Source organism: Ixodes scapularis, unplaced genomic scaffold (assembly GCF_016920785.2).
Source record: "Ixodes scapularis isolate PalLabHiFi unplaced genomic scaffold, ASM1692078v2 PGA_scaffold13__105_contigs__length_92229423, whole genome shotgun sequence".
Classification (NCBI taxonomy): Eukaryota; Metazoa; Arthropoda; class Arachnida; order Ixodida; family Ixodidae; genus Ixodes; species Ixodes scapularis.
This window is the reverse complement of record NW_024609839.1, coordinates 2,409,058-2,427,993: the sequence shown is the minus strand read 5'-3', so window position 1 is coordinate 2,427,993 and position 18,936 is coordinate 2,409,058. Positions and strand designations below refer to the sequence as shown.

The window sequence follows — 18,936 nt, the reverse complement described above, 5'->3', positions numbered from 1 at the left end:
CCTCCCATCGACTGACCAGAGTCTCGGGCTCGGCATTCTGGCGCCGCCGAACATGCTGACCGACGCGGCGTGGGTGGGGTGCAGCTTCCGAGCGACGCCGAGCGGGCCACCCGGCACAGCGGGAGCTGACCCCGGGTGCTAACGAACGATGGAGACAAGTGGAGACGTTTGGGTCTCGGCGTATGATCGGGACAGCTGCCTGTTCCTGCGTTCTTCTGGGAAACGGGACGAGAGGGATGCTTGGACCGGGGTGTGACCACGTGGGAGGTCTGCGTCCCGGGAGACTGCAGAGACGTCCCGTGGTGACGAAAGTTGTATGCTATGTAAGTTGACGAAAGTTGTATGTTATGTATTTTCCGTCATGCGGTGATGTATTGCCTTGATAAATGTTTGTGATTGTTTTCAAAATGTGAAAGTTGCAGAAGGTAGATGATTTTAAATATTAGGTCAGTCATAAAATTTAAGTCAATAGACCCTTTTCCAACGTCAGTGCGAACGCCTGTCCGCCATTGCTTGCTCTCATACTCTCAGCATATACTGGAAGCGAGCCCTGCGTCAGCGTTCAGCGAGAACTCAGATCCAGTCACGCACTTCGTGAGCAAGCAGTACTGACAGCCATTGTTGCTTGATAGACTTTTGAAAAGGGTTTACTGACTAGATAGATATTGTACAAACTATTTTACGAGAACATGTAATGTGACTGTCGGTTTTGTTTACATTACTTTCAGATGCCCGTCGGAGGTGCGTCAGCCTGTGACCAACTGGGAAAGCAGATGCAGCTCGCCTCAAAGAATTGCCTCATTAGCATGCACAAGCTACTTCAAAGCCTGAGACTGGAGGACAAATAAACGAGCCTGCGGGTGGAATGCATGTTCACAATTTCTCGAAGTTCGAGCATTTCTCTGTGCATGCACTTTCTGCTATCTTGCATAGGCTTTAAAAGGAAAGTGTTTCCCTGCTGAACTTCATGTTTCACTGATGAGTGAACCATGTGGTTAATACGATCGATATACACCAATACGCGGCTCTGACGTCACGTTGCTACGGTGGCGCTGCTACTGTTAGGGCGCATGTGCAGACGCTTTACGTCACGTGAATGTCGTTCTTGCGCACACGCAGTGCTTGCACCTCGTGTAGAAACTGAATTTGTTCACACCTCGTGAAAGCTTGTTGGTAAATAGTGCGTTGGCCTATAGGTCATATCAACGATTTAAACTGCATGAACAATATCATCCATAACAACCGTAGGCCATACAAACCATATGGACCATACAAACCGTACCAACCCGTATCAACCATATGACCCGTACGAACCATATGACCCGTACCAACCGTATGAACCATATGACCCATACGAACCATATGACCCGTACCAACCGTATGACCCGTATCCCATAACGCTATATGAAGACCCGTATGGAAAATTCATATGGTTTTTTTCAGTAGGGCATGCTGTCGTCGGTTGCAATCCTGGCGGCGTCCCAGCAGCAGTGGTGGATGTGGCAGACGCGTGTTCTGCTGCAGCTTGGTCTTCGGCTTCACAGTCCACGGGAGCTACGGGAGCAAAGAGTTGGAACGCCACGACTGCAGCGACACTGCTATGGTGCCTGGAACGCGTCTCCGACTGGTGTGTTTACCGCGCCCAAAAAAGTGGTCCCTCGATTTCCGCCAGATGGCGTCATAGAAGTGTCATGCTGTCGTCGGTTGCAATCCTGGCGGCGTCCCAGCAGCAGTGGTGGATGTGGCAGACGCGTGTTCTGCTGCAGCTTGCTCTTCGGCTTCACAGTCCACGGGAGCTACGGGAGCAAAGAGTTGGAACGCCACGACTGCAGCGACACTGCTATGGTGCCTGGAACGCGTCTCCGACTGGTGTGTTTACCGCGCCCAAAAAAGTGGTCCCTCGATTTCCGCCAGATGACGTCATAGAAGTGTCATGCTGTCGTCGGTTGCAATCCTGGCGGCGTCCCAGCAGCAGTGGTGGATGTGGCAGACGCGTGTTCTGCTGCAGCTTGCTCTTCGGCTTCACAGTCCACGGGAGCTACGGGAGCCAAGAGTTGGAACGCCACGACTGCAGCGACACTGCTATGGTGCCTGGAACGCGTCTCCGACTGGTGTGTTTACCGCGCCCAAAAAAGTGGTCCCTCGATTTCCGCCAGATGACGTCATAGAAGTGTCATGCTGTCGTCGGTTGCAATCCTGGCGGCGTCCCAGCAGCAGTGGTGGATGTGGCAGACGCGTGTTCTGCTGCAGCTTGCTCTTCGGCTTCACAGTCCACGGGAGCTACGGGAGCCAAGAGTTGGAACGCCACGACTGCAGCGACACTGCTATGGTGCCTGGAACGCGTCTCCGACTGGTGTGTTTACCGCGCCCAAAAAAGTGGTCCCTCGATTTCCGCCAGATGACGTCATAGAAATGTCATGCTGTCGTCGGTTGCAATCCTGGCGGCGTCCCAGCAGCAGTGGTGGATGTGGCAGACGCGTGTTCTGCTGCAGCTTGCTCTTCGGCTTCACAGTCCACGGGAGCTACGGGAGCCAAGAGTTGGAACGCCACGACTGCAGCGACACTGCTATGGTGCCTGGAACGCGTCTCCGACTGGTGTGTTTACCGCGCCCAAAAAAGTGGTCCCTCGATTTCCGCCAGATGACGTCATAGAAGTGTCATGCTGTCGTCGGTTGCAATCCTGGCGGCGTCCCAGCAGCAGTGGTGGATGTGGCAGACGCGTGTTCTGCTGCAGCTTGCTCTTCGGCTTCACAGTCCACGGGAGCTACGGGAGCAAAGAGTTGGAACGCCACGACTGCAGCGACACTGCTATGGTGCCTGGAACGCGTCTCCGACTGGTGTGTTTACCGCGCCCAAAAAAGTGGTCCCTCGATTTCCGCCAGATGGCGTCATAGAAGTGTCATGCTGTCGTCGGTTGCAATCCTGGCGGCGTCCCAGCAGCAGTGGTGGATGTGGCAGACGCGTGTTCTGCTGCAGCTTGCTCTTCGGCTTGACAGTCCACGGGAGCTACGGGAGCCAAGAGTTGGAACGCCACGACTGCAGCGACACTGCTATGGTGCCTGGAACGCGTCTCCGACTGGTGTGTTTACCGCGCCCAAAAAAGTGGTCCCTCGATTTCCGCCAGATGACGTCATAGAAGTGTCATGCTGTCGCCGGTCGCGACCGTGGTGGTGTCTCAGCAGCCGTGGTGGATATGGCAGACGCCTGTTCTGCTGCAGGTCGCTCCCCACTGTGACAGCCCACGGAAGCTACAGCAGCCGGAAGTTGGGACGCCTGGGACGCAGTGGCGACAGCGACACTCGCGTTCGCTCGCGCTTTTCGCCAGCATTTCTACGGCCAACCACCAGAATCGCGACAGGCAACAGCATGACACTCCGGCTTCTTTGACGTCATTTGTTGCCACTTGGGGACCACTTTTGATGATATGGGCGGGATAGGACGCTAAACACACCAGTCGGAGACGCGTTCCAGGCACCATAACACTGCCGTTCATTCTTACTTTTTTTTTGCTGGGAGTTCTAGTACCAACCGCCATGATTGCAACATCTGGCAGCGTGATACTTCGGCTTTAGTGACGTCATTGTTGTCACTTCCAAACCCCTTTTGATGTTTGGGCGAGATAGCACAGTAAACTCAACCCCCGGAGGGCGCGTTCCAGACACCGTAGTATTATTGTATATGCGCCAAGCCTCTGGAGTGGTTAAGCCACTGCTCTCTGTAACAGTTGCTGGATCGCATTGGCCCGCTCCGTGAATGCGGTCACTGGTGGCCATCTTTTTAGTAGAGTTATGTCACCTCTAGCCAAGGTACTGCTGCTGCAGCCACTATCAACCATCCATGGCAGACACTGTTGTGGCAGTTGTGGTGGCCATACAGTTATTACAATAAACGCTAGAGGCTCAGGTGGCGCTCGTGTGCTGTTGCATTTTTAAGCAGACCGCAAGCAGTCAAAAATTGACTTCCGGTAATGCATTTCTATGGAAAAAAAGCGAATGCATTTTCGTACTAGGCACATTGGAACACTTCTCAGTCACGCAGACGAAATAATTGCTCAGTTGCAGCATTTTGATTTGAAATTCGTAGCATGAAGAACGGCGTTAAAACCGCTTCGTACGTTTATTTATGTGCACTGTCGGACACTGTTAGCGCGAACACGGCGTCGACGCTTTTCAGCATGGGGGATATACGTGCCAAACGAACGAAGGACATGTGGAAAACCAAGAGAGACGGCAAGAACTACGCAGTAACAGTGGATAAGTAACTCCTTGTGCACGCAGACGATCAAATTAAATTGAAAGCCACGTAATATAGTCAGAATTGCAATAAATAAGTACTACTTTATTCTTTCTGCTCATAAATATGTGCGAAGATGCTTGTTTTGAGTTCAAATCATAACCCGCACGCTCCAAATCATTGTAAATAGAGGGATCCAGAGAGCAGGTATCCGACAAAAACTGCCCGACATAGGAAATATTAAAAATACACGCCTTTCAGAGCTCACGTGCTTTATTTGTTTCGAGCGAATGTTTCTTCAACCGATCGTAACGATGCACGACGGAGTCATTTTCATTCAATGACAGGACGGGCATATTAGCAATATATAAGCACCAACAAAATGCTAGCAAACCTTGAACACACTCTACATTCTTTTCGCTCGTTAGTTTGCTTAGAACCGTCGCTCGTTTTCACATTCCTTCCTTAAAAACGAGGTTTGGGTCTCAAACAGAGCGAAGTTTAACATCGTGCAGTGGTAAAGAGCAATACTGTAACTAAAGCAATTACACTTTCACAATACCAATAAAGGTACATACTATCCGGTACAACCGAAATAACAAAAGTTATTCATGATATTTTCCGGCGAAGAGACAAAATTCAAGCGCGTTTTCCCATAGGAATACAGGCTGGAAATGTAGACTGCATGCTGTCTGCTTCAATTTGCAACCGGAATTCCCGTAGGCACTAGCGCCAGCTGAGCCTCTAGCGTTTATTGTAATAAATCTATGGTGGTGGCAGGCTGCCATCAAAAGAGCGTGGATGATATTTCGTGCTTGATTTAAATCGTTTGACGAAACATATTTGTGAAACCGGACATGAACGGTAGCCCGATCTTTGAGAACCCGGAAAAGTTTCACGAAATTGCGGCACCGGGGAAAAGCAGCACCGCACGCATCGAAAGTCGCATCGAAAGAAGCATCGAAAGCAGACGCCGGTACGGAGTCTGCTTTTGATGCGAGCTGCGGTGCTTTCCCCCGGTGCTGCGCTTTCGTAGAACTTTCGCCGGGTCCTCAAAGATGAGGCTACCGTTCACGCCGGGTTTCAAGAATCTGCTTCGTCGAACAACTGGAATCAAGCACGAAATATCACCCACGGTACAGTGTACTAGATCTACGGCTATTTTATGGCAGCCTGCCGCCATTGCGCAGTCCGCCATATTACTATGATGGCTAGAGATAATATAACTCTACCAAAAAGATGGCCGACCGTGGCCGCATTCCCATCCATAGGCGGAGCTGGTCAAAAACGATCCAGCAAATAGACATAGAGATCAGTGTGTTAAGCTTAACAAACATTTGAATTCAGCGGTGTGCTCTATCCCATGCTGATAGCGACAGTGACTTATAGCACTATATATAATCATTACCTAACAAAATGAGAAAAAAAAGTCTTATTATTTAGGGTGCTCCTTAGAACGCTGGAGAAATCGTCAACGTAAAAAATACGAATTGCAAAAAAAAACAAAAAACAACGGTAATGTCGACATTTACATTATTAATCCCCATCTTCCTCATTCGTTTACATTAAATGTATATATAATTTTAGAATTACCCAAGACTACGGTGACCAGAGAAAAACGACAGGAAGAAGGAAAGAAGTCTCGAACACAGCTGAAATTGTATCGACAGAGAATCCATTTATGTATGGTCTGAAGAAGAAAAAGGAAACGGGGAAACACCGCCGCCTGTGTTCCACGCGGCGGCGTGTGCTTCCGGAGCCCTTCTGATTGCATACATTTCGTTTCTTGTGCATTAATAAGACAAATACGAAACGCCGGAAGGAAAGCAGACCCGATCGGACAATGGGAGGCCCAGAGTTCAAATCCTGGATCCTCCGTTTATTTTGGCTTTTAGTGGCCCAATCCGTTCAATCACTTAAAATGGTCTAAAAGCAAAATTCACTGTAAATTTAATTCTATCCTCTGGTGCAGTTTAATTGAAAATATTTTTATTTATGTAAAGTCATACTAGAAACAAAGGAGCTTTACTTGTTTGGTTATTGGGAAAGCTTTATTTGCTGTAATACTTCAGCAAACAAAATGTTAAAAACTCTGAAATTGATATGAAAACCCCGAGAAAATAGCTCCTTCCCGACAATTTGTTTTCTATCAGCTTCGCGCACACGTTACCATAGTTGTTCTTGTTTTTGACATACTAATTAGCAGCGTACTTATCTAAAATTTACTAATTAATAATTCAATTAGTGAAAATAAACATATAATTCCACTGATAATCTTGCTAAGCATCATCGAAAACCCTTATATTACCTTCTTTTTTTTGTAGAGAGATATAAGGCAGGGGGCAGCATTTTACGGCGCTAAGTAAAAACGCTCAGTCTGGACGCGTTTCTAGGTTTCGGTGTCTAGGTGGAGCGCATCGTTGCGCTTGCGGTCCTGCTCCCCAGTGGCAGAGGCACGCAACAGACGTGCAGCCATACTGCCCTCTTTCCTACGAGGGAGGCGAGGCAGTGGCTTGGCGCCGCGATCACCTGGCAGTGGGGCCGCGGGCCCAAGGATACGTTCCTGTAAGAAGCCGGAAGCTAGACACTCGTCCAAGCTGAGCGTCTTGAGAACGCAATAAAAAGCTGACCCCGCCTTGTATCATTCTAAAAAGAGCTGATTTAATGGTTTTTGATGGTGCTTAACAGGTGTTTTAGTTGAACCATTCGGTTATTTTCAATATTTAAAACAATTATAGTAATTTTTTTTTCCGATTTATGTCGCTAATTGTTTTTCGTTTTGTTTTTTTGGAATCCTTGACATCTGTTAAGGCTGGAAGTTTGGCTCTTAAAAAATACCACTTTTTAACTCGAACAAGCCATTGGGGCAACCGATATACGGATGGATAGCTTGAAGGTGAAAATATGGCAGGATCTGTAGCCTCCGAAAAGTAACAGTATTGTTGCGTTTCTTTTAACACTTTTTTTAACACAAAGTGCATTTTATCAGTCGAATAGCGTGAAAAAACCGTCACGGAGAATCGTCACGACAAACCGTCACGTCAATTTTACCACTAATTTTGGCAAAAAAAAATATTGTTACGTCGTGTGACCCCAAGTTAGTTGACTTCACCTTCCCCGATAAATTTAGCAGGTAAGCGAATATAACTGAGGTGAATTTCTACATTATATTTAAGGAAGAATATGCCTTGACGGGTGACGACGTCATGTGGCCTCAAGTCACGAGAGGTCGATTTCTGCAAGGTGGCAGTTTGCACTCAGCACATTCTGTATTGTAGAAGTACTTGCTTTTGGGCTAGTTGGTGCTGAACGTTTTGAACTACTCTTAAAAGTGTTAAAACAACGAACACAGGACAAAAGAGCCCGTGTTTGTCTTCTCTCTGACGTTTGTCTTTTTAGCACCCTTTTAACCATGGTTCAAAACATTCTGTACTGACCCGTCTTTGTTATCAAGCTATATAATTGATCAAGCTTGATTGATTTGTTATCACGATCAAGCTTGTATAATGGAACGTTTACCTTTGGCGTAGTGAAAAGGGGGGGGGGGGAACTTTGATATCGCTTTTAATGTTCCTTTTGGGGCTTTGAGAAACGCAAATAGAATGCTTTCGGTTACGTGAGTTTTCGGTAGTTATAATGTCAAAAGGAGTTTTTGTGCCTGTCCCTTTAGCAGGCTTGCTGAGCTCATACTTGTTCTACGACGCGGTAATACCGCAAATTCCTCATAGAAACGAGAGTCTGCAGAGGCGTGTCTCTTTCTGATATGACGGTCCCATTGGCCATACACAAACTGTCTGGTGACATCTTCGAAGGGTATAAAGGTAGGTCATCCAGCCTGCAGAGAAAACAGTGTATTTTCTGTGATGTGTGAGGAGTGCGACTGGGGCTGTACAAGAGTTACCGGTGTCTGTCTCTTCAGCAGGTAAGCAGCTAGAAGATGTCATTTCATTAAATTGTTTAAAAAGAAAAGAGCAACGAGGGAGAAGGACGACTTACACCAGAAATCGCTCCCTGTTGCACGTGGCCCTCTTACTTGCCCTTCGTGTTTTGGGCGCTTTCATTCTCTACAATGTGCAATCAACTCGCCCAAGTATACATAAACTCATACAAAATAAACATTGGTTTCACCTTTTCACAGGATTGTTTTTCTCGGATATCGAAATCAGCTTGAGCTGCGTTCGTTAAAGGGATACTGAACCGAAATTTGGATTTCGCAAAGTAAGGCTGCAGAAGTCTTGAACGGGACGCTACGAACTCCAAAACATCACTTGTACATCGATATCTCAAACGGATGGCCGTATTTTTGGAAAAGAGGGGCGCGATCAAGGCGAGTTCTTTGAAGTAACTGTCCTCCGGGAAAACTTGAGAATGAGGAGAATCGGCCTCGCTTCTCTCCTCCTCGCTTCGATTTACCAGCTTCACGGGACGTAGCGAGGAGGAGAGAGAATAGGAATCGTGACGTGCCTTGCCTCGTCGGCCCCGTCGGCCGGGTTCAATCGCGCACTTCTTTTCCAAAAAATACAGCGATACGTTAGATATATCGCCGTATGAGTGATATTTTTAGGTTTCGCAGCTTTCCGCCTTTCCGCTTGGCCTTGTTTAGTGAGCTCGAAATTTCGGTTCAGTATCCCTTTAAATCTGCTCGGTGAGGATATGAAAGCCTCCACGGTTTCAGCGGCGTTTCTTGAGGCCATAGAGTTATTATAATGTACGCTAGAAGTTCAACTGGCGCTAGTGTGCTGTTGCAAATTGAAGCACACAGCAAGCAGTCCGAAATCGACTTCCGGTAATGCATTTCTACGGAAAAAAGCGAGTGCATTTCCTCCCTGCGCTGGATTATAAGAGCAAATATCACGATTAATTCGTACCTACTAGGCACATTGGAACATTTCCCGGACACGCAGATGAAATAATTGGTCAGGTACGGCGTTTTAATTTTAAAATCGTGGCATGAAAAACGGTGCTAAAACCGCTTCGTACATGTATTTATGTGCACTGTCGGACACAGATAGCGCGAACACGGCGCAGGCGCTTTCCAGCATGGAGGTATACGTGCCAAACGAACGAAGGACATGTGGAAAACCAAGAGAGACGGCAAAGAACTACGCAGCAACACTGGATAAGTAACTCCTTGTGCTTGCAGACGATCAAAATAAATTGAAAGTCACGTAATATAGTCCGATTTGCTATAAATAAGTACTGCTTTATTCTTTCTGCTCGTGAATACATGCGAAGATGCTTGTTCTTGGTTCAAATCATCACCCGCACGCTCCAAATCTTTGCAAATAGCGGGAAGCCAGAGAACAGGTGCGCGATAAAAACTGCCCATCATAGGAAATAATAAGAAAACACACTTTTCGTAGCCCACGTACTTTATTCTTTACGTTTCGAACGTTTGTTTGACCATTCGTAAAGATGCACGACGGGGGCATTTTCATATAGTGAGAGGACAGGCATATTAGCAATATATAAACACGAACGGAATGCTGGCGAACTTTGAACACACTCTACATTCCTTTCGATTGTTATTTTGCTTAGAATCGTCTCTCGTTTCTACATACTTGCCATTAAACAGAGGTTTGGGCCTGAAATATAGCGAAGTTTAACATCGTTCAGTGGCAAAGAAAAAATTCTGCAACTAAAGCAATTACACTTTCACAAAAGTAATAAAGGTACATACTATCCGGTACAACCGAAATAACAAAAGTTATTCATGTTATTTTCCGGCGACGAGACAAAATTCACGCGCGTTTTCCCATAGGAATACACAGGAAGACTGGAAAAGTAGACTGCATGCTGTCTGCTTCAATTTGCAACCGGAAGTCCCGTAGACACTAGCGCCAGCTGAGCCTCGAGCGTTTATTGTAATAACTCTATGCTTGAGTCGACAAAGAAACAGAAAATCACGTGGGAGCCTTTTGACGCGTGGCGAGAAAGAACGGAACAATTTCCTTTTAAAGTATAGATGAGAGAACGTCTGTGATAATTAGTAACTTTAATAGGCTCAAGTTTCCTTATAGACCTCCCGTTGGCAAGTTTAGCACGTCATCTTTTTTCGGCTGATGCTGTCACTGACATCTTACAATTCGTACGTCCTGGTGATTAGGGCGGCTTGCCTCATCGATTCATTTTGTGTGTGATTATTTTGTTGTTTTAGAAAATAATAAATTAAGCGGAAACTGAGAAATTTCTTGATCTCGTCTTTTTATGCCGATAATTCAGTTTACGAACTCTAAGCGTCGTTCGAATTCAAAATTACGATCATGGGTGGCCTATTTTGATGTCAAAACGTACTCAAAAAGACAAAACGCCCATTTTCTACTGAAGAAAAATGACGTGCTTGAATTTTCGAAAATGTATTTAATTGGAAAATAAGCCACACATGAACGCATATATATATATATATATATATATATATATATATATATATATATATATATATATATACCCCTGTAAACCGTCCCCTCCAGGCCGTCGCGCCATCCTTATCTTGATAAAGTGTAACAACAACAACAACACACACACACATATATATATATATATATATATATATATATATATATATATATATATATATATATATATATATATATATATATATATATATATATATACAGGGTGTCACAAAAGAAAATTTACACTGTCTTTTTTACCGCAAAAATAAACTAGGCATCGCCGAACGCTCATTCTCCGCCCAAAGGTAGAGCTAGAGGTCACAACCAGATGCCAAAGTTTCAGCCCCATCCGATAAGTTAATCAAAAGTTATTAGTGATTTTCTGAAAATCTCAATGGGAAAATGGAGCCCATTTTCGCCCGTTTTCGGTTTCTGGTGCCTTAGAGCCCCATGTGTTTGAAAACTCCGTCGGCCGCCATTTTCCCATTGAAATTTTCAGAAAATCACTTATAACTTTTGATTAAGTTATCGTTTCCGACTGAAACTTTGGCATCTGGTTGTGACCTATAGCACTACCTTTGGGCGGAGAATGAGCGTTCGGCGATGTCTAGTTTTTTTTTGCGGTAAAAAAGACCGTGTAAATTTTCTTTTGTGACACCCTGTATATATATATATATATATATATATATATAAAACTGAGAAGAAAAATACCCATAGTGAAAACAGCAACAACGGACGATTTATTCTTCGACGTTTCGGCCGGAGTCCGGCCTTCGTCAGGAAGAACTTTTACAGATGAACGCGGGTGGTATTTATACATACCGTATGTGCGTGGTCTAGCCGGTAGCGTGACATGTCACATGACGTCAAACATAGCTTCAACGTCATGACCCTATCTTCCCGTTACATTTGGCGGGAAAAAGTTTCTGCTAGATTTGGCGGGAAACGTTCCTGCTAAATTTAGCGGGTGAAATTGTTTCCTATATTTGGCGGGGAAATCGTCCCGCTAAACTTAGCAGGTAAATCTCATATTGCAACGCGCGCAGCCTCGTGTGACACATGTGTCTGCGTTCGTTGCATTATGGGATATTTTATCCCACCGACGACTACGCCGACACCGACATCGACGCCGACGCCGGATTTTCTGCGAGAAAAACTCCTAAACGCTATTGCATTAAAAAAAAAAAAAAAGACGAGTGATCGTTCTTTTTTGCAAATTCCATACGCAGACTCCGCGATTTGCAAACATTCATTCGACCCTAATGACGAGGCCATGGACCTTGCAGTTGGAGGACGTCAGTGACAAAGTAAAAGGAAGGTGGGGAATTGTCACTTCTCTTTGTTTGCGCATTTCCTTCCCCGTTTCCGCGACCCCAACATCGTTGTACACGCGTCCGAAAGGGAAGGAATGAAACTTTGTTTTGCCTGCAAAAAACGTTCGTTCGGACCAAAAACACTGTCTGAAAGATAACCTAAGCGAGTAACGCATTCAGATATCGCGAGGTCAGCGAACGCCCCATATCCTGAAACGCGACCGCGGAGTGTAAAGTCAAAGTCCGCCTTCACCGAAGTAAGATCACCGCAAACCCGCTCCTTCTCTTGGAACATCGCGACCGTGGTTGGTAAGGTTGTGCAATAGGGTGACCACCCGTCCCGCGACTCGCGGGACTGTCCCGCACTGAGGGCTTGTGTCCCGCGTCCCGCAAGAAATTTTCAAATCTTCAAAATGTCCCGCATTTCATACTGTCGTAAAATTCCCTCTGCAACTTATGGTGCTGCCGAACAACGGGGCACGGGGAAGCGCGGACGTCGCTGGTAATCGTGTGAATCGCATGGGTACGCCATTTTCTATCCAAGCATTGCGGGAAGCAACCGTCATTCTTGCAGTAGAACCGACGCGCTTGCTCCGTAGCGCCTCTCCCCTTGGTGGCAAAATATTGTAAGAAAAATTGCTCGCCAAACTTTTAAATATAAGATACTGTGATTATTTTCATATCGCTGTGTCACAGCAAAAGGTTTGCCGTGGATTTATTTTTTTATTTTTTCGTGAAGACAGCTACACAAGGGAAAAAGCCTGCAACTCACAGGGGTCGAAAAAGAACATATTGTTAAAAATTTGTGTACACTCTAAAAAAAAAAAAAGGCCCGTGCGTCTACTTTCACCCACAACACTCGGCGGGCCAATGACCGCGAGTTACGGAGGCAGCTCAGCGAATGAGGTTGTCGAAACATATGTTGAGACCAAAAAAAACGCAGTCTCAAAACTCATGCTGCGTTTTTAGGTCTAAATATCTGCTTCGGCGTCGTCATTCGCTGAGCTGGCTCCGTAACTCGCGGTGATTGGCTCTCCGAGTGTTGTGCGGGAAAGTAGACGCACGGGCTTTTTTTAGAGTGTAGCGCTCTGTCGATAAATGTAAGCGTTGACAGGAAACAATAACCAGAAAAAAGATTTACGGTTTCTTATTTCCATTTGATGCATTGAGTTCTGCTTCAGTTGATTTTTACGTTTTCAATTTGGACACATTCAATAGCAGATCTGGCATAAAAAAAGTATGTCACTGGGAGTAAAAAATATTTGAGCTGAATTGCTGAGTCTTCAAAACAATTAGAAGGTGTATAAACAGCACAAGGTATTAAATGTGTTAACAGAGCCTTGGTTCGTGGTGTGCGTGTTAATAAATTTCCTCCCTTCCGCCCCCACTGCCCCGCGGTCCCGCATTTAGCTTGCAGGAAGGTGGTCACCCTATTGTGCAATGTTTAGTACAAAGCCAACGGGCAAATAATGATTTGCTGGATCAGCGCACACAGACGGATGTTTGTTGAGCGCCCCATTTCGAGGTTCGTGTTCGTGGTGCCGTCCACGCGACGCAGCAATGCAGCTTCAACCTGCCGCCGCGTACGGACACACGCATGTACACCCGCAGGCGATATGAAGGTGAACGGCGGACCGTCGACCGGTGCGCGCTATCAGCGCCTTGACGCGGCTGCCGTGGCGCGGCTCGCTTTCTTATCGCTCGCTTCGCCGAGATTAAGCTCTTGGATCGAGCGCTGTTCTCGGTTTCGATTTCGGTCTTTGATTTTTCTGGGCGCCGTGCCTCCGTAATTGCCGGCAAATGATTTGCACATTGTACGTGCACTAGGGCGGACGTTCTTCGGCATGGTTTCTCAGTGACTCAACCGCTTCTTTCATTCATGAGTGAACGCTATACTTCGTTTAAGGTTAGGTCCGAGCGCGGCCTATGTTATGAGCCGAAGGGCCAATCATACAGCGTTAAAAGCGCAGCGTCATGGCGTGCTCTCTGCGCTTTATAGAACTAGCCGGCAGAGGAGCACGCACAGAGAAACGGCCAATACCGACTGGTCCTATCAACTGCAGAAAGCACGCCATGAGGTTGTGCCTCTTTCGCTGTTTGATTGGCCCTTCGGCTCATAACATCGGCCGCGCTCGGACCGAAGCTGAAACGAAGTATAATAACTGCCAACGCTAATAACTGTTCTTTTTAAGAAACGGAAAGGATAAGTTACTTTTTTAGTTGTTCCGCAGGTTTCCGGTTCAGCCCTATAAGAAAAATTACTAAAATCACATTGTCTACCGATAGCATCTGAAAGGCTCCTTCCGAAATCCTCGCGCTTTCTGCGGGGAGTAGCAGCAGAGCTGAGAACAGCGCTCGATCCAAGCGCTTAATCTCGGCGAAGAGCGCGATAAGAAAGCGAGCCGCCACGGCAGCCGCCTCATGGCGCTGATAGCACGGACCGGTCGATGGTCCGGCGTTCTCCTTCATATCGCCTGCGGGTGTACGCACCAAACCAGAAAGTTGAGCAGGACATCTCGTAAACCCTGAGATGGGGAACGATAAAAAAACGGACGAACACAACAAAACATAACAATAACCTTTATTGGAAGTAAGCTCGAGTGGTTCATGATTATCATGTAAGAGTTATTAGGTTAGTAATAGAATTTCGTCATCGAACTCTCGAAATATACCACAAAGATAACGATTGCAATAGGAGCATTTATTACGATATAAATAACACATCTCATTCGCTCGATCATGTAGTATCGAATCTTCCATTTGAAATACAGAAATAAAAGCTCCTTAAAGGGGTTATGACACGAAAATTAAACGGATAGATTATTCTTGAAATGGAATGCTCATAGGCTACTTTGTATATACTCCAAGTTACGCGATTTTTAGAGCTCTGGTACTTGCAATATTCAATTTACGAATTTTCAGCATTTTCATCTGGCGACCAGGCAACAGTGCCCAAGTTAATCACACCATGGTGTCCATAAACCACGTGATCATGAACGTTCTCTCATTCTAGGCGCCTCCATGATCGCCCAAGCTCTCCTCGTCGCGGTACGATCAAAACCGTTCACACAACTCGGTAACCGGAAAGCTATTCTCACTCTTGCCCCCGGCCCTTTCACCTTCCACCCTGCATGCGCCTGCGAGATATCCCCGGACAACGGCGACCACGGCGAGATCGTCCGTTCCGTAACTCGTCGTCGCTCGAGCTGGTCGCCAGCGGGTCGCAGCCAAAAGGAAAAGCTTCCAACATCTCTTGATAGCAATCACTCTCATCGCTGCTACGATCAATGTTAAACATTTCGACAAGGTGAGCGATGCCGTAGACGTAATCGTCACGGACCGCATGCTCAAAACGTGGAAGGTAAACAGGAAGCTGAGGCTCGTACGACAAGAGAGCCAAGTCTGTGAGTGCGTGCAAGGAGGCACCGCGCTGGAGGCTGGCTACATAGCCAACCTCCAGCTCCGCCCGGATCTGCCCCTCCGAGGGGCCCACTTAAAAATCGCTTTATCCACGAAACTATCGCGCCATTTTCAAAACAAATTTAGCAGGATTATAGGAACATACAATGGGTCCTAGCAGTATAGTTATCTCATATTTTATTTTTGACGTGTCATAACCCCTTTAAATGCGAGAAATAAACTCTACAAACAAAGACTGGTTGGTTCCAGAATATTCGAAAAGGAAGAAAACCCAAACCAGATTAAGGTAAAATAAGATTAGTCGCCTCATGTTCTGCTCAATGTCAACCTGACGTGCCGAATAATCAGTTAGGCAACTACAAAATTCATATTTCATTTCAACTCAAACCTAAAAAGCGTCTTCATCGTTTTGTAGCCTCAAATAAATTCGGAGAACTAATGTTGTTGCTGTTTTTATACTGGGGTAAGAACAAGGTGTTGTTTGCTTTATTTCAGCTACCTCCTGGTGTACATGGAAACGAAGCAAGACAACTGGCATGGTTATGCCTACGCCTCGGCATACGCCTTTTTTCAGCTTGTCGGAGAAGTGTCGAACGGCCACGCTGCCTACCTCATGGCGCTCGGAGCCTATAACGTTTAGAGTGTTTCAATGACCGCGCACATGAAGGCACCCTATACTCCGCGACAACTTTTCTTGGCAAAGCAGTGGAAGGTACAGGCCTGCGTTCCCTCTCCCATTTTGAGTGCGCGCGGGCTCTCCTCCTCTCCCCGGAAATGGGGAGAGGAGGAGAGCCCGCGCACAGCTTTTCTGAGCTCAAAATGAGAGAGGGAACGCGTGCCTGTACCTTCCACTGCATTACCAAGAAAAGTTGCCGCGGAGTATAATAAAGTTCAGTCGGCACTTACGTGTGCCTTATTTAAAAAGGTAATTCAGCATTACTTCTTCCGCCCCCCAGGTATAAAAAGAAAAACATTAGATCACTAAAACCTTTGCATCAGGTGAACATTGTTAAATGACTAAGTTATTGACCGATTTTGTTTTATAATTATAGATCTTCAGCCGGCTTCACACTTGATTTCCACGCAGAGGCTCAGGGTTCAGTTTCTACAACTGGACTGCCTATAGTTAGCCATTTGATTTTCCGATAAATTTGTTTGAAGTTCCAGTGAAATCTCAGAGCTTATCGTTTATTTTTCTCAAGAACCGTCCCTACCATAGTGTTCGTGTAAAGGAAGCAGAATGGTTTCAATCGAATAGGCAGTTCATCGCTAGTGTAAGATCCTGTTCTCCCACTCACATCGATGCATGTGACACTAGTTATAATATTTTGTGTTGGCACATGTTCGCCAGGTGAAACCTATCCCGGTAGTTTACCCTTTCGTCACCTGCTACCTCTGTTGCTATCACTGCGAACTCCGGAGCGGCAGAAAGGTCTTTAAGTTGTCTCATGCCAACCCAAACCTTCCACCTTCAGTAATGCTATGGCGTCACGCGAACTTCGAGTTTCATACGCGCAGTCAAAGCGCTACAAAAGGATTATATACAATTTCATCCTGTGATATCGGAAATACTTAAACGCCCTCCCGCGATTTAATCTCTTAATTCATTTCGACCACTAATGAAACATTCACAACCCAAGCAGCACGCCATAATAAAGCCTAACTTGGCTCAAGTTTGGCAACCCTATAGAGACCTTACTTAGGCCTAATAAAATTTTGCACCAAGGCGCTTATATTTGGCCATAACTGGATATAGAAATGTCAAGTTTGGCTCGTTTTCTTTTTACCTGTTGTCAACATATTTGGCAAAGAGCCAGGTAGGAGTAAAAAATTCCATGTGACAGCTGAACAACCGCAAGTGACGTCTAATTCATACATTTGTTCGGTGTCCAAAGAGGCAAGGTGACAAGCCAACAACCAGGCATCGAAGCTTAACTCTGCCACTTGCTTTGCAATTTAGGGCCGAAATGCCCGCACCCTGTAAAAGAATAAGAAGTTTGGTCACACTTCGACTTTTTGGACTGCTTTCAGGACCCTGAATTGTCACACAAAAAAAAAACAGGTTTACTCGAAACAAACTCATTCGGCTGGCACGCTCCCAGTTAGACGCCCACACATATACAGCGAACACACGATGCAGCTTCTGAATGTCAAATCGAGAACAATGCAAGGCCTGTAGAAGATACCACAGCTTTGCGACAAAAAATAAATTGCACACTAGCTCTCGCGAAAATAGACAAATGGCGGCCTGCACTGGGGGCCGCTTTCTCGCGCAGCCTATCAGTCTCTTCACTCCGCAGACCTGTGCTGTCACGGTTGTATTCTAAAGGTACGCCGCAAGATAACGGGTGGGAAGGGTTGACCAGGCAACGTGAGAGAAAAATTTTGGCTTCGATACCTATCGGCCGCGCTAAACACTCGAACCTTTAGCCCAGTTCACGGAACATCCGGTCCGAGAACAAAATAATTTTGTGATTCCAACGGCCTTTTCAGTCCTCTCCTTAACTGTGCAAAAAATAGCAATGTCATCCGCATAAGCCAAAATGGGAACCTCGCGCGCATTCAAGGTAAAACCGCGAAAGTGATCACTCTGAATGACATTCAAACAGTATGGTTCAATATGCAATGCAAACAGAAATGTCGAAAGCGGACAGCCTTGCCTAACCAAATATTTTACGGGAACGCGTTCACTGATTCGCTCATTAAATATAAGACTCGTTGTAAAATTGTAATATGCCATTTGCACACCTTCAAATATAATGGGTCCTATATCGATATGCTTCAAAATTTGGCTTAGAACGTCATGAGACGCCCGGACGAAGGCCTTTTACAAGTTAACTTGTGACATAGCCACTTTTCGCAGCTCACTGGCACAACACTCCAAGATACTGCGCGCAACATGAAGGTTGGTCAAATAGTCCTACCTTATGTGTTGCACAAGGCCCAACAAGACTCGTTATCACACGCTGCAAACGGCGAGCTAGGACTTTCAATAATATTTTATAGTAAACATTAGTAAGGCTTATTGGACGGTAGGAGTTAACACTGCGAAGATTAACGGGTCGTCACATTTTGGGATTAACACTGTGTGTGTTAACCATTTTGTTCTTAGCCCGAGACTGAGGCAGGAAAAGAGGAAAGTTTTGAAGTAGAAGAAAAATGAACAGTCGAGGACACGTCTCTAACACAGCTAAAGACAAGTTTATTTGGTCACCTTCTTATATACACTCCACAACCTTCACCACAGCACCTTCCCGATCTCGAAAGCCAAAAGATAACAAGGTCTCACATCTTTCTACCACAATTGTCAAACAACCTTGACGTTTTCCACAAAGCAATCAACAATAGCTCCCCTCTCCGGAAGACACTTGTCTGAATCCTTCGCGTACACAGTACACTCTCTCCCTCTACTCTCCGACCCATAATCACAAAGCATCCCGGTAACAGAAGATATCAATCCACGTGATACACAAAGGAAGAAACCACTTACACCTTCACATTCAACAAGCACTTCACAAAACTTTCAAATCCGCAAGAATGATTTTGCGCTGCTGCTAAGCTGTAACGACACCTGA

The 18,936-nt window shown here is 45.9% G+C and overlaps 1 long non-coding RNA gene across 1 annotated transcript; it reads left to right on the top strand.

Annotated features, from left to right (window-relative positions):
• Window positions 1-284: 284 nt before the first annotated feature.
• Window positions 285-879, top strand: LOC115330020. Its single transcript, XR_003920201.2, has 2 exons — window positions 285-323; window positions 729-879. It is a non-coding gene; the product is annotated as an uncharacterized LOC115330020 (long non-coding RNA).
• The last annotated feature ends 18,057 nt before the right edge of the window (window positions 880-18,936 follow it).